Source organism: Delphinapterus leucas, chromosome 15, assembly GCF_059928025.1.
Source record: "Delphinapterus leucas isolate spDelLeu-1000000601 "Yukka" chromosome 15, BTC_Dleu_Yukka2, whole genome shotgun sequence".
In the NCBI taxonomy this organism is placed as follows: Eukaryota; Metazoa; Chordata; class Mammalia; order Artiodactyla; family Monodontidae; genus Delphinapterus; species Delphinapterus leucas.
The window spans coordinates 17382721-17409804 of record NC_143143.1 but is presented as its reverse complement, the minus strand read 5'-3'; the positions used below and the strand labels follow the sequence as shown (position 1 = coordinate 17409804).

At 48.3% G+C, this 27084-nt stretch overlaps 1 protein-coding gene across 3 annotated transcripts in view; it reads left to right on the top strand.

Annotated features, from left to right (window-relative positions):
* Nucleotides 1-27084, top strand: part of KATNIP (katanin interacting protein) — a 201243-nt gene that overhangs the window by 24599 nt on the left and 149560 nt on the right. The window lies entirely within an intron of this gene.

Sequence of the window (27084 nt, the reverse complement as noted above, 5' to 3'; positions counted from 1 at the left end):
TTGTCAGGTGACCTTGGATGAGTCTCTTGACCCCTCACACCTGATTTGATAATTCCCACCTTGGAGACTCAGTATACAGAGTCAAGGCAGTAATAAAGTGCCTAGCATAGCACATAGTAAACATTCCGTAAATGTTGGTTGCTACATAATTGTAATCATTCCTTAGAGTGTCTAGAATTTAACGGAGAGACAAGTCACGGCCTTGGAAGGAAAAGGCAGCACAATTTCACTTAGTACTGAAGGGGTCTCCCTTGCGCCAGCTGGACTTTAGGCTCATTCCAGCCGTCCAGGCTCCTGGCTGTGCGCCCCTAGGCAAGCGAGCCCCAGGCAGGCTAGCTCTGGGGCCCCCACTGTAAACCACTTTGAAGGCCTTCTGTGACCGTGGACTGCCTCCGTGTGCAGCTTATTGGAGATTCTGCAGAGCGCTCCTGACGGCACACTCTGTTGAGCTCACTTTGTACAGGACTGAAAAAGTCGTTTAACTCAACCACCTAGAAAATGGTAAGCCTTCCCTTTGCACGCACGCATAAGTGTGCACACGGGCATGTGCACACATACGAACACTTCCTGCTATTAAGCAGAGCCTAGTGGTGCAAGGACTAGAGATGCCTTTCATCTTGCCAAGCAAAGGAGGAGACTGGGTTCTCAGGGGAACACAGCAAAGGAGGGAGGCCAGGATCCAGGGTGCCTCCAGGGATGGGGCTATCCCAACAACCGCTCCGTGTGCCACCACGGACACGCCTCTGCTCCCCTCTGGTCCCTCCCTGTACCTCATTGTCGTCTTTATGCTCCTCTCTCCCAGCTGTTCCTTCTTTCAGCTCAGAGGCCAGAGAGAGAGTCTAATCAACCTGGCTAATCGATGCTAAAGGGCATTGAGGGGGTACGGTACTCAACATTAGCCCCCCGGTTGCCCTCCCAAGAGACAACCGTTGAAATCAATTTCTTGTGTCCTTCCAGAAATATTCTATCTATCCCCTCTGCCCTTACCTCTACCCCCTGCCTTTGAACACAATGATAGCATGCAATACACATTGTTCTGGATTTTTCTTTTCACTTAACAACATGTCTTAGAAAACATTCTATAGTACAAATCTCATCCATTCTTTTTTTTTTTTTTTTTTTAATTTATTTGGCTGCGCCGGGTCTTAGTTGCGGCAGACAGGATCTTTAGTTGCGGCATGGGGGATCTAGTTCCCCAACCAGGGATTGAACCCGGGCCCCCTGCATTGGGAGTGTGGAATCTTAACTGCTGTACCGCTAGGGAAGTCCCTCATCCATTCTTTTTTATGGCTGCCTAGTACTCCACTGTGAATCCACAGAAACACAATCCTTTATATGAAATCTTTGGGGCCAAATGTGTTTCATTTTTTTAGAATTTAGAAAGTAATACCATCCCACTATGGCCTGGGTCAGCACTCTATAATCAAATATGTTAATATATCTGTAGGAAAATAAGAATATTCATACTATGTGGGGTAAATCAAGACTTTAAATTTCATGTCAGTTCAGATCTGGTTTTGCTTCTAAAAAAATGACATATAAAGGATCGTGGGCCTGTCCATAAATACATGAGTAGTTCCCGGTTAATGACTAATCTAGGCTATCAATAGTCTTCTGCTACTATAAGAGTACTGGAAAGAATATTCTAGAGCAGGCATCTCGGTACACTTGTGCAGGAATAGCCAAAAGTTAATTCTTGCAAATAGAATTAAGGGATCACAGGGGATATGCTTTTTTAGATGAGTGTTTGTTTTTGTTTTTGTTTTGCGGTATGCGGGCCTCTCACTGTTGCGGCCCCTCCCGTTGCGGAGCACAGGCTCCAGACGCGCAGGCTCAGCGGCCATGTCTCACGGGCCCAGCCGCTCCGCGGCATGTGGGATCCAACCGGACCGGAGCATGAACCCGTGTCCCCTGCATCAGCAGGCGGACTCTCAACCACTGCGCCACCAGGGAAGCCCTAGATGAGTGTTTCTGATTTGTTTTGTGGCAGTGCACGAGGTGGGCAGAGTTTTTTGTTCCAAGACACCTGGTAGCATTCTGGCCAGATTCAAGTGTGGCTACCGTTGGCTGAGGCACCCACACTCAGTGGCCTCTGCTGTAGTTCCCCAGCCCGGTTTCCTCAGCAGGGAGTGGGAGCAGGGCATTGTCCTGAGAAGGACTTGGGGACATGTCCAGCACCTCGATTTCTGAATGCCATCTCTCACGGGCCCTCAACTCCAAGCACCTGTCTTGGCCAATTGCAGGAGGCCAGTGGGACTGGTGACCCTTCTTGTAAACTTCAGACCCCACTAGCCTGGAGATCCTCCCCTTTCGTCATTTCAGTTCTCAGTGTTCTTGCAGCTTCAGTCTCCTGGGGGAATCAGGAGCTGCCCCTTGCATATTTACAGATCTCCACTGCTTTGTTTAAAATGTTAAAAAAAATTTTTTTAAGGAAGGGAGAGAAAAAAAGACAATGTAAGCTGATGGTGCTGCATTACAAGAGCCTGTCTGATGTGACAGCTGACATTCCAAATCTGCATTTTCCTGGAAAAAGTTCACATTTCTGGGCAGAGAAGAACTAAATCTATTTTACATCCAACTCCCAAATGTGTTCCCAGTTGCGAAGTTACCGTTGTCAGTTTTTTTGCTTCTTGTGCTCTTGGTCTCCATTGCTTTGAGACCTTGGACAAGTGGGGGCCCTGGTGACATGAACAGCTTCTGATTTCTGCAGGGCAGGGCAGGCACATGGCAGGGTTTGAAGCATCGTAGCCAAGTGAGCCCTGGAACCAAACAGCCTGGATTCCTAGGCTCGTGCCATCACTCGGGCAAGATACCTAACCTGTCTGTGACTTGACTTCCTCTTCTAAAGAGTAGGGATAATATAGGGAATCCCTGGTGGCTCAGTGGTTAAAAATCCACCTGCCAATGCAGGGGGCACAGGTTCAAGCCCTGGTCCAGGAAGATCCCACATGCCACGGAGTAACTAAGCCCATGCGCCACAACTACTGAAGCCCGCACGCCGAGAGCCCGGGCTCCGCAAGAGAAGCCACCGCAATGAAAAGTCCGTGCACTGCAGTGAAGAGTAGCCCCCGGTTGTCACAACTAGAGAAAGCCTGCACACAACAAGGAAGACCCAACACAGCCAAAAATAAATAAATAAATAATAAAATAAAAATTAGAAAAAAAAGAGTAGGGATAATATAGAAGCTGCAGCCTAGGGGTGAGGTAAGGATTCAGTGAGCTGATGCGTGTAAAGTACTTTGAACAGTGCCTGGCACTTACTAGGAACTCGATAAGTGTTGAGTATTATAATTTAGGACTGGTATTATAATAAGTATTATATTGAGGGCAAAATGGCTCGTTAATCCCTTCCGAGTCGGAAGTGGATGAGAACTCTTTCTACAAAAAAGCAGGACACGGATTGGGCCATTGTTCCTCACCCCTTCGGGGTGATGGAACAGCACATAATCCCTCCTGTGAGAATTACCTTGCCCTTGAATCACCACCTACTCCCAGACCCCTGCAATCAGGCTGGGAGCTGCAGGAAGCGTATACACAGATGCCGTGCCCGTAACCCAAGTTAAACAGCAAGGCCAAGACTTGAGCTTCGAAAAGCAAAGAGAATCAATTTCTGATAAAATGCCAGGGAGGAGATTGACATGTCTAAAACCTTCCTGGTATCAGCTGAGCTTCCAGCAGAAGATTAAACTCAGGGGAAAAAAACCCATCAGAGAGCTGCAATTTGTGACCAGAAGGAGATAATGTTGACAGCTTCTTCTTCCTGAGTTGGTTTTGGATAAGCATTGTGCCCTTCACCAGAGCATCATCAAAGTTTCCTATATCCTCAGATCTTAGGCATGAAATTGCCCTGAGTCTCCCTTCACCTCTCCACTGCCCCCCCAAATCACTTTATAGAATACAGAATATGATAAGAAAAAAGAATGTTACTATCTAAAGGAAGAAGGTTCCTGCAAATTACTGATGAAAGGTATGTGTCCAGGGTGAAAATGCGCCCGTAGAATTGTTCCTCAGTCTGGGGACACCTCTGGAGGAGCAGAACGAGGGCTGTAAGAGTGCCAGGGCACCTGGGCTCCAGTCCTGAGTCACCGTGGCTGACGGTAGGCACACTCACTCTCCCCGCTCTGGGCCTCCGTTTCCTCTGTGACTACTCTGGGTCTGATAAGAGCCAATGGTCCTGTGAACTTCAACTTCATTAGGGTTCACAAGCTGTGTCTCTTAGGCTCTGTTCAAGTGATAGAAGCCTTCCTCAAACCAGCGTCAGCAAAACAGGGAATCCTTTTTTGCCTCACCTAGCTGTAAAGTTCAGGGGTGGACCACGTCAGGAATGGCTGGATCCAGGCGCTCTGGCTCAGTCCTTCTGACCCTGCCTTCTTCCAAGATGTGGCCATTCTGCAGCTTCTGGTCCTGCTCAGTGTAAACTGGCCACTGGCAGCTCCAGGCCGACTGCATAGAGGCTGGATAGCTCACGGGTGCAGGGGTGCAGTGGGGGGAACCACACAGGCACTGGAGCCAGATAGCCTGGGGTCGGATCCTGACTCATCACTGACCCAAGTGCTTATCTGCCTCTGAGCCTTGGTTTCTTCATATGTAGAATGGGGATGAGAGCAACACCTACCTCTGCTGGTTGTCAGGGATACTCTGAACGGTGCCTGACATGTAGTAAGTGAGTGAGTGACAGAGGCTTCTTCCTCTTCTCTTACTTTTTTCCTGGCATTATTACAATTCTCTCAGCAATTTCAGCAAAAGAGAGTCCGCACGTTAAGCACATGGTAAGGAAGGGGTGTTTTCCCAAAGTACCATCAAGATCCAGTTACCAGAAGAAATGGGAAAGGCTGGTGGGCAGGCAAAGCCCAGCCACTGTCCATCACCTGGCCACTGTGTAGTGGGTGTGGTAAAGCGGACAAATAGCGCAATTGTTAAGAACTGCTTTACCACAGTGGTAAAGAGTGAATTACTGATACATTTAATAACATGGGGCTTCCCTGGTGGCGCAGTGGTTAAGAATCCGCCTGCCAATGCAGGGAACACGGGTTCAAGCCCTGGTCCGGGAAGATCCCACATGCCGTGGAGCAACTAAGCCTGTGCGCCACAACTGCTGAGCCCACGCTCTAGATTCCGTGAGCCACAACTACTGAACCTGTGTGCCACAGCTACTGAAGCCCACGCAGCTAGAGCCCGTGCTCCGCAACAAGGGAAGCCACTGCAATGAGAAGTCCGCGCAACGTAGCAAAGAGTAGCCCCTGCTCGCCGCAACTAGAGAAAGCCCGCGCACAGCAACGAAGACCCATTGCAGCCAAAACTAAATAAATAAAATAAATAAATTTATTTAAAAAATAAAGAATTGCTTTCACGTCCATGCTCACAGTACTCGGTGAGGTAAGCGATAGTATCCTCATCTCGCACGTGAGGAATGTCGGCTCAGGGCAAGGAGGCCACCTGCCCCAGTTAACACAGAAAGCACTGGGCCCAGCTGATCCCGCACGTTCTGTGCACGTGGCAAAGTGGAGGCAGATGGGGGAGCTTAGGCACGTTTCTTCACCCTTCCCAGACTCAGTTTCTTTAGCTGTAAAATGGGCGTTATCAGTCCTTCCTCCTCAGGTGCCTGAGGGCTCAGTGAGGCTGAGGGAGATAAACACGGGACACCCAGCCCCTCTCAAGACGCCCCTGCCTCTCCCCTCTCCTCCCCACGGACCCTGCTGCCGGCTCAGAGCTAGACTGGGGGACCCCAGGCTCCTGGGACCATAGAGCTGGGCGGGTGAATGGGAGGCCAGGGCAGTGACTGCCAGATAAATGGAAGCCTCGGTCTCCTCACCTGATGGGCTGAGATAGTCTGACTTCCAGCTAAACGCTGTTAATGATGGCTAGATTCCCATTAGAGGCCAATGAAGAGATTATGTGCCCCTCCCCGCCCCCCACTACGTATTTCAAAACAAAAACTGAAATAAGTGTAGGAAAGTTCAACAAAGTTCTCCATTTCTTTTCCCAGGATGACTACTTTGATGCCCTTTTATGGTTTTTTGGTTTTGGGTTGTTTTTGGCTGCGTTGGGTCTTCGTTGCTGCGCGCGGGCTTTCTCTAACTGTGGTGGGGGGGGCTACTCTTCATTGAGGTGCACGGGCTTCTCATTGCGGTGGCTTCTCTTGTTGCGGAGCACAGGCTCTAGGCGCGCGGGGGCTCAGTAGTTGTGGCTCGTGGGCTTAGTTGCTCCGCAGTATGTGGGATCTTCCTGGACCAGGGCTTGAACCCGTGTCTCCTGCCATGGCAGGCGGATTCTTAACCACTGCACCACCAGGGAAGTCCTGCCTTTATGTTTTTAATATAGAAGCCTAAGCTCTTTCAGAAAATTTTCTTTGGGCTGCTCATGCTCTGTTGATGCCCTGGGAGATGGCTTGGCACATGAGAGATGGAATGGCAAGACTGGTCAAGGGTAGGGAAGGGGTCCAGGTCGGACTGCTTGGGTTTGCATCCTGGTTCTATCTCTTAATTCGCTGTGAGATCTTTGACACTTTACATAACCTCTCTGTGCTTCAGTTTCTGTCTGCAGAATGGAGCTGAAAGCATAGTGCCACCTCATGGGGTTGCTGAGAGAATTAAATAATACACATGAAGTATTTAGGACCATACCTGTAAGTGCTGTTTAAATGTATGCTATTATTCAAGCCCCACCACTGGATCCCCTTCATAGAATGTTCCATCAGCTGGGGTAGCTGGGGGAGGCAGGGTCACATTTGTAGGCATTTACCTCAGTGGGGCCAGCATTAGACATTTTTAATCTCTTTCTGATTCCAGAACTGATGCATGCTGATTGTAGAAAAGTAGAAGAAGCAGAAAGCCACAAAAATTAGTCCTTATCCTACCACCTATATAATTACTCTTACTTTTTTTTTTCCCCTTCTAGCTTTTCCCTATGCAACTATATATATTTCAGGATTAGGATCATAGTAAGAGACAATTAGAGATGCCTACCTTCTATTACTCTTTATCAGTTTTTTTTTGTTTATTGAGGTATAACATATACAATAAAGGGGATAATCTTTGGCATACAGTTTTGTGAATTTTCATGTATGAATACTCCCGTGTTAGCACTACCCACATCAAAATATGGAACATTCCTAGCAATGCAGGAGGCATCTTCATGCCACCTCCCAGTTACTACACCTCTCCAAGAGTAACCACTATCTTGGGTCTAATAGCATAGATTTGCCTGTATTTGAACTTCATATAAATGGATTCACAGAGTAATCACTTTTTTTGTCTTTTTATTTTTGTTAAACATATCTGTGAGATTCATCCATGTTTGTTTGTTTTTTTATAAATTTATTTATTTTATTTATTTATTTTTGGCTGTGTTGGGTCTTCGTTGCTGCGTGCGGGCGGGCTTTCTCTAGTTGCGGCGAGCGGGGGCTACTCTTCGTTGCAGTGCACAGCCTTCTCATTGTGGTGGCTTCTCTTGTTGTGGAGCATGGGTTCTAGGTGCGTGGGCTTCAGTAGTTGTGGCATGCGAGCTTCAGTAGTTGTGGCTCACGGGCTCTAGAGTGCAGACTCAGTAGATGTGGCACACGGGCTTAGTTGCTCCGCGGCATGTGGGATCTTCCTGGACCAGGGCTTGAACCCATGTCCCCTGCATTGGCAGGCGGATTCTTAACCACTGTGCCACCAGGGAAGCCCCATGTTATTAAATGTATCAGTAATTCACTCTTTACCACTGTGGTATTAAACCTTCAGTTATTCTTTCATTAGAAAAATTAAATTGCAAATTTTAAAAATAATTTAGTTGTCATTATTTTTAAATTTTCAAGTTTGCTCATTAAATAAACTTTGCTCTCAAACATACCCCAACTTAATTCCCCTTTCTAGAAACAACCTATTATCAGTAGGATGTTCATCTTTCTGGGCTTTCTATTTATACAATTCTAGTCATTGTTTCAGTTGGGAGTGCATTTGGCTGCAAAGAACAGGAAACCCAACTAACAATGGCCTAAACCAGGGATCAGCAAATTTTTTATGTAAAAGGTCACACTGTCTCTGTCACAACTACTCAACTCTGTCATTGTAGTATGAAAACAGCCATAGTCAATATGTCAATTAATGAGTGTGTCTGTGTTCCAGTAAAGTCTTATTGAGAAAAATAGGCAGTGGGACAGATTTGCCCTGTGGGGTATAATTTGCTGACCCTTGGCTTAACAACAGGGATTTGTTTGGCTCATGTGGCAAAAAATCTAGAAATAGCCTCATAAGAAAAGCTAATAATTTATACTCCTGCTAAAAATATTTGAGAATGCTGGACTCTCTAAGACCTTGCTAATAGTGGATATTAACAACCTATGCTGTTTTTGCCAGTACTCTTCATGTTTTTCCTGTGTTTTGGGGGGAAATACCTCTGCCTGATCTTCCAGCTCAGTAATTTACTCTATAACTGTATCTATTCTGTTCTTCATTAACTTTTGATTTTTTTTTCTTATTTTGATGATTAAATATTTTATTCATGATTTCGAATTCTTTTGCATAGTAGGTTGCTCTTGTTTGATGGAGTCAACATCCTCTCTTATCTCTCTAAGAATATTAAATGTATTTTTAATGTCTCTGCTTGCATCGTTATCTCTGTTTCTTTGGTTTTTAGTTCCGTTTGTTGAGTTGGCTCTTCTCTTTCATGGTGTGAGTTTTCCTGGCATGTTTGGTGATTTGTGAATATGTGCTCTTCTGTGTAACCTGATCCCCTGTCTTCTTCTCTGTGGACGCTATCATGGTGTGAGTTTTCCTGGCATGTTTGGTGATTTGTGAATATGTGCTCTTCTGTGTAACCTGATCCCCTGTCTTCTTCTCTGTGGATGCTATCATGGTGTGAGTTCTCCTGGCATGTTTGGTGATTTGTGAATATGTGCTCTTCTGTGTAACCTGATCCCCTGTCTTCTTCTCTGTGGACGCTATCATGGTGTGAGTTTTCCTGGAATGTTTGGTGATTTGTGAATATGTGCTCTTCTGTGTAACCTGATCCCCTGTCTTCTTCTCTGTGGACGCTATTTCTTTTTACTCGAATTTGCTGCCAGTGATTGTGGACAGAGGGGTGGAAATTGCCACAAGAAGTGTGATGCTAATAGTGTATCTTCTGAGCACAGAATCTTCCTTTTCCTTCTGAACACATCCTGCCTTTCTGTCCCAGAGACCCACAGTCACAGCTCCTACAAGCTGGGTGGATTCAAGGGCCACTTCCTAGCATCCCCACAGGCGTTCTCAATCAGTCTGTTTGACCTTTGACCTTAGGCCCCCTCCTCTCCCTGGAGAATGTGTTGCCTCTAGGTTTGGAGCAGCCTAAGACCACCTTCCCCGATCCCAGCAGTCCTTTCAAGCTTCGGATTTGGCCTGTGCTTCTTTTCATTAATCCAGTTCTGTCTGCCATCCATTTCTCAGGAGTTTCTCAACATTTTAAAGCTGCCAGTAGCACCCCTCCATATCTTCCTGTGCTCTTATGAATTTTAAGTGGTGTCATTTCTGTGAACTTGGGTGGAAGAGGCTGATGTGTGTACTTGCTCTTGGTCTTCCCAACTTGATTCAGTCTCAAGGTGACTTCTCGTTAGAGTTTTCACCTTCCTGGTCACCTTCATCTGGACAAGTTCATCTTTCTCTAAAAATACACTGTGTCAGAACCAAACTGAATATTCCAACTATGAACAGATCAGTGTAGACTATGGAGATGGAGTGTACTTTCTAATAAGAACTGGGTTCCAATACTAACTCTGGTCTCTACTATCAACACATTGGTCAAGTCCCTTCGCTTCTCTAAGCCTCAGTTTCCTCACCTGTCAAATGGGAATAATGATTATAACACCCCCCTCATAGGTTAATGAAAGTATCAATTGCAATAGTGTGTCAAGTGTTTAAGGTGGGACCTGGTACACAGTAGGTGCTGAAGCATGTGAGTTCCCTTCTTCTCTCTGATCCTGACAAAATCTCTAACACACTCATCATGTTTGCTGTGGTGGTGGCCGTTTTTGGCAGCCACGTCACCCTGTTAGCTCATACTGAACACGTCAGCTAAAAGCCCTGGCTTTGTCTCGTGAGCTTTTCTCAAGCAGACTTTTCCAGTGCTTCTCCTGGTATAGGACCTTTACCTTGGCCGTGACGCATTTTATCAACCTGTTCTTGATCCGTCTCTAGCCCGTAGAAATTGATCTGAGCCCAGATTCCGTCATCCAGTTTACTTTGTGTGCTACCCATCTGAATATCACCTGCAGACTTAATAAACAGCCTTCAACAGCCAGATCTGACCCTTGATAAAAGTACGGCCTGGGATACGACCAAGGACAGAACCCCATGGCATGCCGCCCCTCAGGGGAAGAGTAATTTAGATGACTGGGCAAGATGGTTAATTTGTCCAGTTCCTGTAATACTCTGTCCTTGTGGCTTGATTATAATAATAATATTAGCAACCATGTATTGGGTGTTATTTACAGGCCAGGCACTGAGGTAAGCATTTTTCATATATTATTTTTATTTCTTATAACAAGTCTATAAGGCAAGTATTTGTATTACTTAGGACTTAGTCCCTGTTCTGCTAAAGATAGAGTTTATTTTTTTAAACTCTGTTACTTCTTTACAAAGCTCTAAAGAGTAGGTGCTTCCCAGAAGCCAAGGGCAGGGATGCATCTGGGTGGCACGATGACAAAAGCGGTGTCAAAAATGGTGAACCCATGCCTGGGGCCCCTAAGGTCCCAGAAGATCCTCTCTCTATGGCTCTTATCTTTATATCTGTCAGTATCTGTGTCCTTCTTCTCACTTGGTACAAACCAGCTTTCTCTGTTTCTCAGTTCACCTGGCAGAACATAATCCCACCAGCAACTCTGAGTTCATGTTACCCCCTTTGAGAAAACAGCCAGATCTTCCCTGAGCCTGTTAGTCCCAATTCCCCGGGATTATTGGCTCTGCTTGGGTCAGGTGCCTGCTCCTGGGCAGTGGTGGGATCACACTGTCTGGACATTACCTCCAGGAGTCTCAGTGCTATGACCTGGTGGCCATGGGGCAGGTGACATCCAGAGTCCTGCCCCATGACATTTGCACAGTTTAAAATGACAGGGAGGCCCAGAGTCACATGGCAAGTAAGCAGAGGAATCAAGACTTAATCCTGGTTGATCTGATGCTGAAGCTTGCATTGTTGATGCTCTGTTCCTTACACCGGGCCACGTGGTCCCAGGGCGGTGCCTGTGGTGAAGGCTGGCCTATGTCTCTAGCGGGGCAGCTCAAGCACCCACCTAATGCGTCACCATGTCCCAGATCAGGGCTCTGAAACCCTTGGTTGGTTGGTTGGTTTGCTTGTTTCTTTGGTGACTCGGCAGATGCCTCAGTGCTGGCCATCACAGGACTCACACACAACTTTGATGAGGGACCTGATACTTAAGAGGATAAGCACAGGCTTTGGAGCCCAGTAAAGCTACGTTCAGATTCCAGCTCTGCCACTTTTTCACTGGTGACTCTCTGTGCCTCAGTTTCTATAACTGTAAAATGGAGGTAATACCACCTACTCTGTTAGTTGTTGTGGTGGTGATTTAATGAGATAATATGTGTAAACCACATATGGCCAGCATAGAGTAATCAGTTCATGCGTCCACTTAGCAAATATTTGTCAAGTACCTACTGTGTGCCAGGCACTGCCCTGGGGCCTGTAGATTTCATGGTGAACAAGATAGACACAAATCCACACCCTTGTGTTCCAGTGGTTAGAGGCAGACACCAAGCAAATAAATGAGTAAAATATAAAGGGTAGCAGGGAAACAAATAAATCAGGGAAGCGGGATGGGGGCTGCTAGGCGGCTTGTTATGTTACATAGGTCCTCAGGCAGAGACCAGAGGAGGTGAGAGGGGAGAGCTTTGGGCAGAGAAGACAGCAAAGACCAGAGGCCCGAAGGTGGAGGCCGAGCTGGGGGAATGAGGGGCAGGGTGGTGGGAGGCGAGGAGAGGGGCAAAGGCCAGGTCGTGGAGGGCCTTGTGGCCGTTAGTAAGGACTTGGGCTTTCGTCTGAGTGAGAGGGGAGTCATGGGAGCATTTTCAGTGAAAAAGGGCCAGGACCCGATTTTAGCAGGATACGCTCCCTGTCTGTATGTGGAGAACAGACAGTGGGGAAGGGCAGATGGGGAGACCTGTCGGGGCTGTTGCAGAAACTCTGTGGAGGTGACAGTGGCTCGGACTTGGGCGGGGCAGCAGTGGAGGAGCAGAGAAGGCGCCAGGTCCCAAGCATCGTGAAGATGGAGTCGCTTGGATCTGTGGTTGGACAGGATATGAGTGGGGAGGAGAGAGAGGAGGAGTGAAGAAGGACTTTAGGTTTTGGTCTGAAAACCAGAGAGGTTGGTCATCTCCTAAGATGGGCACGAGAGTGGGGGCGGGTTTTAGGGGGAAGATCAAGAATTCAGCTTAAACCCTGTTAAGACCTCGATTGAACCCGCAGCTGGGTATGGGAATCTGGAATTCTGGGGAAAAGTCATGTCAGGCTGCATCTGTCTGGAATGTTGGAACCATTGATCTTTTTTTTTTTTCTTTTCTTACTTTTTTGGAGAAGGGAAATGGGTGGATGGAGGTCATTAGTTAGGCAAGTAATACAAGAAAACAGCTTCCTTAAGAAAATATTTTTCACCCTCTAGATAAGCCTGGAGTCCCTTGTGCCAATTCCCAACCCTCCCTAATCCCAGCCTTCCCCTCCTGGACTAATTGTTGTCGCAAGCTTGGCATGCATCCTTCCAGACCTTTCTCTGCACATCCACATATTCGAGTGTATCCATAAAATATACGTGGTATTTGGGGAGTGTATGTATTTTAACAAAACGGTGTCATAATGAACGTGTCATATGTGCTTTCGTAACTTGTCATTTGCCTCTCTTCTCTGAACTGTGTCTTCAAGGTCCATCCTCGGTGTTACAAACAAACCCAGATTTTTCTAAACTTGTTACGGTATGTTATGGACAGACTGTGGGTTATTTAGTCATTTTCCAGATGGAGGGCATTAGCATTTTGTACATTCCTCCTCCGGCACCTGTGTGAGTCTTTCTGATAGATTCCAAGGAGTGAAATGGCTGGGTCTGAGTAGACCGAAGCTATTCGGGGTTTTGTTTTGTCTTGTTTAGTGGAGACTGCTATTGCTTCCTGAAGTGCCTCTGTCACCTTACTCGCCAGCTGTGGCAGGTTTTTCATGAGGGAGGCCACAGGGATGTGTGTTGTCGAGCAAAGCACAGTGGCAGGCTGTGGGTTGGAAGGAGCGAGCAGGAAGCCGAGAAGGGAATTTGTGGGCTGCTGTTCTGCTCTTAAGAACCCACATTCAGAGAGGACACAGGCTACTTTAGGGGCTGGGAGAGATGCTCCCAATCCCTTCCTTTCCTCCTGAAAATAGATTAGCACAAATGAAATACCATCTCTCCTGCAGCCTGCACGCCTGGCTTCTTCCCTGTCAGCCAGTTTCTATTCCTAGCCCTCCTCACCAGCTTGAAGTCTTCCCCTTTTGACAAACACACCAATCAAGACATTATAAAAATGCTATTTTTATTAGAGCAGACCAACTCCTCCATCAGTGGGCCCCTTATCCTGACCCCAGCCTGATAGCATCCTTTGCCTGCCACCCTTGACGGCACTTTCAAGGGTTGGTGCACAACCAAGGTTGTGTTTGTCACCAGCTTGGCGCCTGTTCCGAGGGTGTGATTGCAGTCCCACTCCTGAGGCAGACCGAATCCTACACCCAGCTGCTCTCCCCTTCCTACACGGGAAAAGGAAAGTTGCAGCCTTTGAAAAGTTACGTCATCTTTTCTTTGCATGAATTTCAGGCGGGTGTTAACTTTGTGGTATAAAATGCCTTTAGGGTTAGCTCAGGGAACTGGGTCTAGGGTCAACTCCAAGTTCAGATTTTGTGCCATTGTAATTAGAAACTTCGAAATATTTCTCATCAGCATCATCTTCATTGCTAACATTTATCGAGCATGTATTACACATCAGGCAATATTCTAAATATTTTGTGTTTATAAAGTGGATGCTTTTAATCGTCATTCCACTTTTTTTTTTGCCTTTTTTTATTGAGATACAATTTATGTTACACAAAATTCACCATTTTAAAGTGTACAATTCTGGGACTCCCCTGGCGGTCCGGTGGTTAAGACCCCGCACTTCCACCGCAGGTGGTACAGGTTCAATCCCTGATCGAGGAATTAAGATCCGCATGCCTCACGGCGCAGCAAATAAAAAAAAAAGGGTACAATTCAGTGATATTCTCAAAGCTATGCAACCATCACCGCTATTTAGTTCCACAACATTTAGATCACCCCATTTGGAAACCCTGTACCTGTTAGCAGTCACTCCCAGTTCCTCTTTCCCCCGTTCCCTGGCAACCACTAATCTATGGATACTTTCTCTCTCTGTGGATTTGCCTATTTTGGACCTTTCATATGTATGGGATCATACAATATGTAGCCTTTTATGTCTGTCTTCTTTCACTTAGCATAATGTTCTCAGGGTCAGCCGTGTGGTCACATGTGCCTGTGCTTCATTCCTTTCTATGACCAGATGATATTCCATTGTATGGATATGCCACAGCCTGTTTATCCATTCATCCATTGATGGACAGTTGGGTTGCTTCCACTTTTTTTTTTTTTTTGCGGTACGCGGGCCTCTCACTGTTGTGGCCTCTCCCGTTGCGGAGCACAGGCTCCGGACACGCAGGATCAGCGGCCATGGCTCACGGGCCCAGCCGCTCCACGGCATGTGGGATCTTCCCAGACCGGGGCACGAACCCGCGTCCCCTGCATCGGCAGGCGGACTCCCAACCACTGCGCCACCAGAGAAGCCTGGGTTGCTTCCACTTTTGGGGCTATTATGAACAGCACCGCTAGAATGGCATCCCAGTTTGACGGCTGAGGAAACTTAGGAACAAGTATCTTTTCCCACTCAAAAGAGCCTGATGGGATTCTTACCCAGGTGCCTGGGTTCACAGCTGAGTCCTGACCACCCAACTTGGCTGTTTAGCTGTCGAACTAAGCCCTGGAAATTGAGGACCTATGTCACACACCTTCATGGCAACCATGTTTCAGAATTAAATATTGGGCCCCGTGGTCTGAGGAGTTCATTTTTGGGGGACTTGGGTCTGTCCTGTTTGAATTCAGGACCATTGTGGGAAGTCCTGGCTGAGTCAGGACTGTCCATTCAATTCAGTTTGCGTTTACCAATGGCCTTTGATGTAACAAGGTTCAGCCCTGCCCTGGGAGTTCATGGTCAAGTAACTGCCGTCGGTCCCCAGGAAGCAGACTGTGGGATGGAGATGTGCATGCAGGAGGCTGACTGGGGAGGGCTCTCAGGAGCAACACCCGTGAGGATGAGGGAAGCAGGGTTGGACAGAGGGAGGAGCTGAACTGTGATGCCGGCCTTGCTGACCCCACAGGGAGCTGTGGGGATGGGTGGCCCTTCAGAGATGTTCCCAGTTGAGGCAAGGAGCCTGGGTCTTTGTACCCTTGTCATTAATCAGTATCAGAGATCAGGTATAACCTGGGGCAAGACAGGCTTCTCTCTGGGAAGGGACACAGCTCCCAGCAGCTGGGGTGTGAGTAGGTGATCTGGGCCCGTAGCACAGAGTCCACTGTACACACCTAGGCCCATGTCCATGGTGGCTTTCATCAGTGTCCTGACAGGGAACAGTCTGTGAAGATGCTTCAGGAGCACAGCTGAGGGAGGGTGTAACCCAGCCTGGGATGGTGAGCAGGGAGGAAGGGGCATCTTAACTGTGCGATGCACCTTGAACCCCAAACCTATACATTCCAACCGCCAGTCCGCGAACTCTGCCTCTTGGGTGCCTCAGAGTAGCCACACGACTGCTCCAAACCAAGCTCAGCCCCGCCCCTCCTCCAGCCTTGACCTCTCCGAGAATGGCACTACCGCCCCTCCAGTTACCCAGGCCAGAGGCTGCTCAGTCATCAATACTTCGTTCTTCCTCGCCTTTTTCCAGCCCATCACCAAGTCTCCCGCCCTCACCTTGGAAGCATGTTCTCCCTGCTTCCTCCATGTGGCTGACACCTCTTGTCCGAACACCCGCAGCACCCACTCCCGGCTGCCTCTCACTCCAACCTCCACCCTCTACCCCAGTAACCCCACGTGGCTTCCCATTGGTCTGGGCTTAAGGGAGAAACTCCCTGCTGTGGCCCACATGGTGGTCTTGCCTGCTCAGTCCTGAGTCAACCCCTGCTCCCCTGCCCTCCGGCTCCAGCCCCTCTGTCATTCCTTGTCCCTCTTGATACCGACCAGGGTTCTTGGCCTTCCCCAAGCAATAGAAATTGACTAGAGGCCAGACAAGAAATTCAGACAAGGCTTTACTGAGGCCCCTGCAGCCGCTGGAAGGAGCAGGAACAAGTAACAGGTCCCCTTACTTGCTCCCCGAGGTGGGGGCGGGGAGCCGGTACCCTATATGGGGTGAGGGTAGGGGTGTGTCCAGGGGCGGGGTCGGAGGCGTGGCTTAGGTGGTTTGCCCACCCCTTAGGTGGTGAGTGCAGGGGGCATGCGCAGTACCCTGCTTTTGCTCCCGGCCCTTCAGAAGTGTCATTTGGGGCTTTTTTTGGTCTTTCTGTATCTTTTTGTCTATAATTTGCCCCAACTGCACATGCACACAGTTATTTTTAGTCCCTTATAGTTTCTTTGTAATTTGTAGCTTGAGGAGGCATTTGTCCAGGTGCAAGCACTGCAGCACTGCAGCAAAGGGTCCCACATCCCAGCTTGTCTCACTCTTACCCTCTGCTCCCTCTCACCACGTGGCCTTCACACGTGCGTCCATTTTGCTTAGCGCACACCCCGCTCTGCGCCCGTAAGTTAACTTGTTCGTCCTTCACATCGTGGTTGTTGTCACCCTTCCATGGAGCGTCACCTCACCTCCCTGCCACAGTCGTGTTTCCCATTGAAAACCTCTCAAGGCACCATGCACCTACCTCCAGAAATGGCTGACGATGTACTTTGGTGGTGGGGTCGTTTGCTTAAAGTTGGCCTCCCTCCCTAGATGGTCCATTCCCTAAGGCAAGGGAACTTGTCCCCGTGGGGAATAGGAGGTGCTCAGTCAACCTAAAGGGGGGGAAGGGGAGACGGAGGGAGGGAGGAAAGGATCACAGCCCCACGTGATCAGCGAGGAGATGGGGGCGAACCGTCTCCTTTACATTCCTGGATCTCCAGGATCTCACACGGCAGAGATCTCGACTAGTGTGTGAGACAACATCAAAATGGGGACCCTGAGCCCCACTGCACCGCCCTAGACTTGAGCAGAACGTTTCACTCCCTTCCTGGCTTTCCCCACCACTCAGCACTTGTCATCGGCGCAAACAGGCCTTGTCCCTCATCGGGCTTTAAGCTGGCTGGAATGTCGGAAGCCAGGGCTCTCCCCTGCGATCAACCAACATGCTCTGACCACTCTCCATCCCAGCCCCGAGATGAGCTCCCAGGGTTTCCTGGCACTGGGCCTTTGCACACGCTGTTCCCGCCCGGATGCCCTGCCCACCCCGTCCACCTCTGAGCTCCTTAGCGTCAGCACCTGTCCTCTCCTCTGCAGGGCCTGCCCCACCCCGGAGCGATGCCAAGGACCCGTCCTCTCCACCCACTGCCCCCGGCACAGCACCTACTCCATGGCCTCAGAGCAGTGTCTTTGCTGCTCCTCTAATTTCCTTGAGGACAGGGATCTTGTCTTCCTGCCTCCCTCTCTCTCTCTTCCTCTTCATCCCTTCCTTTCCACAAATACGCTGGCCCTGCCCTCACGGGTCTGGCATCCCAGCAGGGGAACCACAAACAAACAAACGGAGATACTTCCAAAGAGGGAAGTACTGCCACGTCGAGGAGGCTGAGAGGGCCGGGGACAGTCAGAAGAGGCCCCAAGAAGGGCCACACATGCCCATGAACAAGAGGAAGCCATCCAGGCAGGGGGAAGAGCAAGTACCTCGGCCCTGAGGAGGAAGGGGCCTCTCTGAGAAACAGCCTGAAGAGCTATCGGGCTGAGGGGGGTGCAAGAGGTGGGAATGAGGTCAGGAGGGTGGTGGAGCCAGATTACATCCATCTCTGTCTTGGGCCCTTAGCGCAGCACCCAACCCATAGGAGAAGCTCAAGGAGTCTTTGTTGAATCAGTGGGGAGGGGCCCTGAGTGCTCCCCTTTTAGGGGGCGGGGGGGCAGCCCTGGGAGGAGAGCGTCCACTCAGGCAGCCCAGCTTGCTGGGCAGGAGGTGATAGGTAAGGTCCTGGTGATGGATGCGCTCTGTGAGAGGTTCATTCCGTTAGAAGGAAAAATTCTCGGATGCAAATCAAGTGGTGGAGGCAGAGATTGGAGGGAAAATTCCACCCAGGCCGCCTCTCTCCTCTCATCAGGCCAAGTGACGGGTGCTGTGGGATTAGAGGCTCTGACAGGTAACAGCCACCCTAAATCAGTTTAGCACCAGTCTGGGAGTTCAAGGGCAGGCGTGCCTTGTTCCCTCCTTAGCAGCCAGAGGCTGTTTACACTACTGGGCTTCCAGTGGGCCCTGCAGGCCTACGTCCCCTCCCGAGCTCTTCTCAGGGTGGACGGTGGGAACAGCCTCAGCCCATGGCAGGTCTGCTCAAAACCCTCCACTAGCCTCCTGGTCACCTCATAGTAAGACCAGAGTCCTCACCATGGCCTCCGCCCCCCATCTCAGGGCCTTTGCACTTGCTGTTCCTGCCACCTGGAAACCCCCTTTGTCCAGATTCCCACAGGGGTTCATCTCCTCCACTTCCTTCAGTCTCTGCTCAAAAGTCATTTCACCAGAGGCCTTCTCTGACCCCCTGGCTAAAATAGCACCTCTCTCCCCACTCCCTCTGTTTTTCTCTACCTCCTATTTTCTATAGCACTGAGCATCATTTGACATACTATATATTTACTTTTTTTTTTTTAAATTACTTGTCTCCTCTTGCTAGAATGTGAGCTCCATGATAGTGGAGACTTTGATGTGCCCACTGTGTGTCCAGAAGAGGTGTTCAATAAATATTGAGTGAACAAATGAATTGGGGAGAGGAGGTCAGCACCTCCCGCCTCTCGGGGTTGTGTGGACGTGGAATTTCGGGCACCGAGCTTCCCAGTGTGTGGTTTGCACAGCACTGCAGGTGGCATGTAAACGTGCTATTTCAGCAGGGCCGTATTTCTGTTTGCCTTCGGTTTATGGCAGGCGATAATGATTTTCCATTTATGGCGTTAATATAAAGTTTCCTTTTTGAAGCAAGCTCATTCAAGATTAAAAAAAGAAAAATCTATATTTGCCAGCCTAAAAGATAGTTTATAATACACATTGCCATCTTACAAGGAAACTTTTCTGAGAATACAAAGAAACGTTAATTATTTTCTAGTGGCTATGTATTGAAAATGATTTTTTAGATAGCCGTGGAAGAAAAACATTTTCATAAAGATACAGCATACCATGTCCTGGAGACCAGGAGGAAGCCCTAGATTCTGGATCTGCGTCAATATTCTACAAACCTGAAACTAAGTATAAAATCTCAAGGTGTACATTGGTTGCAGTAAATAATGGTGCATAGGTATTTGAGAAATAACCCAAAGTCTTCTTTGGATTATCTACCTGGTATGCGAATAGTATGTGATTTTTATTGGCACATCTACCCAGGGCATGCGACACTCCAACCTTTGCTTCAGTGTTTGTGTTGTTTTGATCCACCTCTAGGAGGCAGTCTCAGCCATTGCTTTAGGTCTCGCAATGTAAGCATACTAAATGCGGAGTATTTATTGTTCTTGTTTTGAGGATGGGAGTACATCTGATATGTCAGCAAAAGCCGCAAAAAACAAACTCAGAACTATACCTTTTCATTCAACTAATATGCATTAAGGACTTACTATACAGCACCGGGACACAAAGAACAGAATCACTGGGAGAACACTGGGGTGGGTTTTGAAGGAAGAGTAGGAGTTTTGTACTGTGAGATACATTTGGATCATCGCTTTCTGTGGGCTTAGGGCCATCGTTGAGGATATTCATTAAGGAATTATTTTAATCCTCTACTAAATGCTCCTCTGGCTGTAGGACACGGCAGACTTCAGATTCAGACACCTCTGAGTATTAGTTCTTCCACTGTACCACCGAGAACTCACTCAAGTGTGAGTTACACACACACACACACACAATTCAGAGTGGCTTGAGTAAAGAAAGGAATGTATTAGCTCTTGTGACTTAAAAGTCCAAGATAGTGCTGGCTCCACGTGGGGCTGGTTACGGGGGTTGAACACGCTTAAGAAGTTCTACTTTCTATCTGGTCTGTCTCTCTGTGTCCTCAGTTCTGCTCCCTCTATGTTGCTGTCACTCTTGGACAAATCTCTTCATGGAACATAGAAGAACATTCATAATAGTGAACCTAATCAGTTGATTAAAAAATAACTTCTTGGGCTTCCCTGGTGGCGCAGTGGTGGAGAGTCCACCTGCCGATGCAGGGGACACGGGTTCGTGCCCCTGTCCGGGAAGATCCCACGTGCCGCAGAGCGGCTGCGCCCGTGAGCCATGGCCGCTGAGCCTGCGCGTCCGGAGCCTGTGCTCCGCAATGGGAGAGGCCACAACAGTGAGAGGCCTGCGTACCCCCCCCAAAAAAATAAATTAAAAAAATGACTTCTTCCTTTTGGTGGCCCTTGTAGCTCTCGGCTCACATCAGCTAATAATTCCAGGGGAAGAGGAAGACGGACTTTTCCAGCAGATTCAACCAATCCCTGGGTTGAGTCTGTTGGCCTGGCTTTGGGCATGTGCCTAGCCCTAAACCAGTCACATGGCCAGGGAAACGGACTAGCCAGAGTAGCCTGGCCTTGAGTGGCCAGGCCTCTGTCATGTGCTCGCCCTTGAAGTGCCAGCAGTGTTATTTCCACCCACACCACATGGATTGAGAGTGGAGGAGAGGTGGTTTCCCAAAGGAAAACCAAGACGATGTAACTAGAAGAAAATGAATAGATGCTAAACCGACAGAAACAACAACTGTCCACTATCTCCACTTGGACATGGCCTTTGGGCAATTCGCTTCAGCTTTCAAAGCCTCAGTTTCCTCCTCTGTAAAATGGGGATAATGACCCCAGGGCATAGCATTATTGCAGACAGCCACAATAAGCACCACAGAGAGCATCATAAATGGTCATTAAAGCGGCCCAAAGACTGGGCTCCAGTAACCTTGCTTGTCGCTCATAAATCATCCCTCAGTTAAGATGTGGCATTTGGGGGAGGGGGAGGGGCAGGGCAGGTGGAGTAGTCAGTCAGGTGTGCGGAAGTGCTTCAAGAACTCTGTGGTGCCCCCACACAGTGTGTTCACAGCTCATTATTAGACCATTCCAAGTTATTGTTCTTCTCCGCTGGGACTTGACACCTACAAAGTCAGGTCCTCAATGTCCTCCAGCCCTGGAAACCAGCCCTATGCTCTAAGCTGCTCGTTAATGCAGCTCAGGCTCTGGCACTCGCTAAATCAACCCTGTTTAGGAGAATTCCAATATTCTGGCCTCAGAGGAATACGTGATCCCTGAAATATAGACTCTGTCGAGTTCCTTTAAGCATAACTGATTCTTGGCGTTTCTCTCCAATTCCATTTCTTTTTCCCCCAGAGAGAATTAATAATATGGCCATTGATAAAATTCTGCACCATCTCTGGGGCCAGCATTAGGGATAAAGATGATAAGGATAACAATAATGGCAGTGGGACTTTGCTTTCGCATCACGTCCAAATTCCTTAAACCTTTTCCCGTACTTAACTCACGCCTCCCCGACACCCATCACTCTAGTCAAACCCAACTTCTGGCCAATCCATGAACGTTTCAGGCTTTTTCAGGCCCCCAAACCTTTGCCTGTGCTGCTCCAGCTGCCTGGAATGCCTTTCTCTTATTGCCCAGCAAACCTTTCAACTTTCAAATCTCAGCTCAGATGTCTCCTTATTTATTCATTTAGGGCCCATTGTGTGCCAGACAATGTCCTAGGGGCTTGGAATACACAAGTGATCAAAACAGATGCAGTCCCTGCCTTCATGAAATTTCCATTCTAGTGCAGGGGATGGCCCAATAAATAAAAGGCTTGATGAATAAGATAAAGTAGAGATTATTAGTGAGCGGCTGGGAGTGTGTACGTGTATGTGTGTGTGTGTGTGTGTGTGTGTGTGTGTGTGTGTGCGCGCGCATGTGCGCACACGCACACGCACAGCTTGCAATTTTAAATAGGATGGCTGGGGAGGACCTCCCCGAGAAGGTAAGATCTAAGACAAGCCTTGAGGAGGTGAGGAATCTGGGTATTTACCTGGGGGAAGGAACGGTGGGTCTAAGGCCCTGAGGTGGGCACATGCTGGGTGTTGCGGGTACTGCAGTGATGAGGAGGAGGGTGGAGCAGTGGGAGGAGGTCAGGGACGTGGATGGAGGCCCAGTGGGCAGGGCCTGGTGGCCGCTGGGACCCGTGCAGAGTCCAGAGCAGAGAAGTGACATGATTCGACTTCCCTTTCATCAGGACCCCCGGCTGTAGAAAGGAGAACGGACTGTAGGGGTGAGGGCGGGAGCCGGAGGCCAGTGAAGGGTCCTGAACCAGTGTGGTAGTGGGGAAGTGGGGAGAAGTGGTCAGCTTTTGGATACATGGTATTTTTCACATGGAGCTGATGGACTGGACGTGGAGTGGGAGAGTGAGTTAGTGAGTTATGCTTCCAAGATGACTCCCAAGGATTTGGGCCTGGCCGTGCCCTCAGGAGCCTCCTCTGTTCCCTCCTTCAGATCCTTGGCATCACATTTTATACATTTTGCTGTCATCACTTGTCTCTTTTTTTTGGCCTCAGACACCCTTGGTGATGAAAGTTATGGACTCTCTTCCCAGAATAGTACCCTTGTGCAGTCAGTTGAATCGATGTCCCCAGAGCCCCCTGCGGGCCATCCCCCATATTAGGGACCCCTGGCCAGTGTGTGTTGCTTGACTGGGTACATGAAAGCAGGGGGTGCCATTCACACCGCACACAACAGGAATGGGGGCAGAGTTGTGCAGATCGGGCCCTGGCTGGCGGTTGGGTACTGTCTACAGGCATGTTGGAATCTGAATGCACGCTGGGTCAGTTTTTTGTTAAACTCTCATTGCATAGGTAACAGCCACACAGTAAACACTTGATCAGTGTTTGCTGAAACACAGTGATGATAAACCTGGCGCTTTCTAAGTTTCTCCCACCTTTGTGGGATGCCTTAAATATTAATTAATGCCTCTGCTTTATAGCCTGAGAAATAAAGCCTCAGCAAAGTGAAATATGCCGTGCTGGGGAGAAGTAGTGTCTGATGTCTGACCAGGGTGAGGGTTAACCAGGTGGGTACTTGGTCAGCCTTAGCAGTTATGATCATGGAGCTGGATGTTGTTGAAGCTGAGACCCGAACCCAGGACTCCAGGCTCCCCACATGATGATCCCCTCCTTCCCCAGTTCTGTGCTCCAGGAATTTATAATCCAGTTGGGGAATCAATAAGAAGAAAGAAACGGATCCTAAATTACTTCTACTTTTCTCCTAGTTAATCCTTAGAGCAGCCCTGCCAGGTAGACCTTATTACTATTCCCTTTTTACAGATGAGGAAACTGAGGCTCAGAGAAGGTAAGTAGCAGAGTTCAGGACTCACCTCCAGGTCTCCAAATCCCCAGATAATGAGTGAGCAATAGATATAGTTAAAGGCTTACAATGTAGCACTTAATTATATATGATTTCACGCTGTATTGTATATAATTTAATACTAATTGCAGGGTTTCAGAATGAGCTGAAGTGAGCGGGGGTGAGAATGGTAGGGGAAGGCTTTGTGGAGAATTGGGGAGCTGAGCTGGGCCTTGGAGAGGATTTGGGTGGAGGCTGGAGGGAAAGGGAATCGAATGATTAAGGCATCAGGATAGCAATGAGCTGGCTGGGAGTGGGGAGGGGCCAGGATAGTACTAGTTAAATAATGGAACTCCATAAATGCAAATGTAACTAACATTCCTTGAGAGCTACCCAAGTGCCAGGTACTGTGCTATGTTTTTTTTTATTGTTATTGCATCCAACCCACATTTGACCCTGTGAGGGAAAGACAAATCCAACCAGACAGGTACTACTGTTACCTCCATTTGATAGATAAGGAAACAAACAGCACTGTTGTGACTTGGAGCCAGGTCTGGACTCCAAAGCTCACATTCTTCACAGCTCCAGTTCAGCGCTGATCTGATTAGAGGTGGGCGTATTGTGAATAGTGGGGAATAAGCTGGTCTGGTCTAGGGCCTTGCTGGCTAAGTGTGGCCCACGGGCATTGCCTGGGAGCTTGTTAGACGTGTGGGCTTGGGACCCTTCCCAGTCCTACGGAAGGAGAGCCTGCATTTCAGCACAATCCCCAGGTGATTTGTGTTCACAGCAGAATTTGAGAAGCACGGGGCTGGTGAGTAGTTTGGCTGGATATATGCCTGAGCTCTTCAAATCTTTCCTATGACATCTCCCTCCTGGCAGAGACAAATAAATGTATTCCCTGAGGGTTTGAGGTCAAAGCCCAGGACAGCCCACCCCAAGCTGAGATTTCTCTGAAGTCTCATATTTCATCTAAAAATGTCATTGACTATTTCATTACATACCATAATATATCAGTGGTCATTTTAATATCTCAAAATGGTTATGTAAATTGCCATGGAGTAGGATCCGTATTCCGGGGAGATGCATGGGATGGGTTTCCTTGTATCTTAAATGGGGTAATAATAACCACTTCAAAGGCTGCTGCAAAAATCAAAGGAGAATCATGTATATGGAATTGCTGCGTCAACTGTCCGCATCGTACACACGTTGTTGTGGAAGGAACTGTGAATCCTCTCCAGAACCAGTGTCCCGCAACCAACCAGCTGTCCAGAGGGCGGAGGTCACAGTGCTTTTCTCACAGTCAAGGTGAGGCAGGGCTCAGTCCCGAGGAGGACAAGGGAACATCTCTGGGCATCTCAGGAAGCCAGGGAAATAGGAATAGGAACACCTATTGCTAGTTTGTTTAAATTTCTTATGATTTCATAAAATCACCCTTTCTTATTATTCCCCACTGATTGGCCACTGATTGGCCAGATTAGTTAAGCCGGAAAACCCCAGGAAAATCCAGAGGCTTCAGAGACATCGGGTGAGAGAAGATGGGAGTACAGCATCCTGTCCCCAGGTGGCCCAGAGAGAGGGGAGCCTGGGAGGAAAAGTGGGGGTGACAGGGAAAGAGGGAAGCAGATGGCCACAACCTGGAGTCCTATAGGAAAAGGGGAGAGAAGGGGACTGGGCTGTCAGCCCTGGACTAGCAGTGACTCTCTGGCTTCCCCATCCAGGGGACCCATTTCCTTGTATCAGAAGAAGAGAAGACAGAGGGAGAGAGACCCAGAGAGGTGAGATGGACAGAGACAGTGGCCATCCACGTCCAAGGCCAAGGAGGAAGCGCAGCCAGAGAAGGTGCAGGAGGGAAGGGAGGCTCATTCAGAACCGCAGAAGCTACACTAGGGGAATTTGGGGACGGATGGGTGGGAACAGCTCCCCATGGCCCGGAGCAGTCGAAAAGGATGAAGTTGGGAAGAGCTATTATATTTGCTTAAGGAGGTTATGAGTCACCCTTGGGGTGAGTTCTGGTAGATTAGTGGGGTTAAGGCCAGATTTTGAGGTGCTAAGAACAGAATGATGGAGATTCTTTTTTTTCTTCTTCCCATGATAATCGTTAGGATTTTCACACAAATTGTGTTTCTCTTACAAATGTCTTACTTGCCATTTAACACTTAATCCCTGTGCCTTGTGACTAGAATGAAGCTGGTATTGTCCCTTTAATCCATTCCTTGGCAAAAAGTTAGTTAAGAAACGTAGAAAATTACAAAGCATTGTTTACAGTATAATCCTACTTTTGTTTAAAAGAATGTGTGTGTTTGTATTTATAAATATGAACATATGTATATTGTAAACAAAGAAAAACATCTAGAGAAATATGTATCAGATTGTAATGGGGGTTTTACTGGTATATACATGTCGCTTTTAATATGTATAGTTTATTATACATTTATTATCCCTCCATAAAGCTGTAACAAATTCTAATAGGGGTTATCTCTAATGGTCAGGTTACGGTATATAACTTATAATTCTTTTGGCTACAAAGGGCAGAAACTCAGCTGAAACTTTAAAGCAATAACTAAGTTGTACCAGTACTTCTTCAGGCATGGGTGGATCCAGGGGCTCAAATTATGTTATTGGGAATCTCTCCTCTCCATCTCTGGGATCTGCTGTCTTCTTTCTTGACTTCATTCTCAGGCAATTCCAGGCCTGCATCTCATCACTTTAGCACCCCAGTGGAAAGAGAACAGCTTTTTCCCCAGGAGTATTAGCAAAGTCCCAGGGCTGACTTTCAAGGGCCGTGCTCAGGCCATGGCTCATCCCTGGACTAGTGAATCGTTGTGGCTGAGGGAAGAACTATGTTGATGGTTGAGATGAAGGCCAAGGTCATGTGACCCAAGAGGAGACCAAAGGAACTTTCATGGGCATCTAAGGAAGCCAGTGAACTGAAAAAAGGGGGCTGAATGGTTCCCCCGAAGAAATTCAGAGTTCGGTGGCCGGAAGAGGAAGCAGGAAACCACAAATGTCTGCTTTAAAGGAGCCTTCACTCTCTGGGTCATATATTTTTTTGGGGGGGTCATATATTTTTGTAATGACTGAGTTGTTTATAATAAGCGTGCATTTTTCGTACAATGGCAAGAGAAAGATGAGCTTCCCCTCTTTTTTTTTTTTTTTTTTTTGCGGTACGCGGGCCTCTCACTGTTGTGGCCTCTCACGTTGCGGAGCACAGGCTCCGGACGCGCAGGCTCAGCGGCCATGGCTCACGGGCCCAGCCGCTCCGTGGCATGTGGGATCTTCCCAGACCGGGGCACGAACCCGTGTCCCCTGCATCGGCAGGTGGACTCTCAACCACTGCGCCACCAGGGAAGCCTGAGCTTCCCCTCTTAAACAACTGATCTGGGTTCCATCTGGTTGGGACAACTGAGATCACAAAATCATGAGTGTGGAGGAAACAGTAAAGCCCAAGTCTTCTCAGAGTCCTTGATTTTATAGGACATGGGAGGAAGGAACAGTGGCAAGGCTGGGGAATCGACCTTCTTT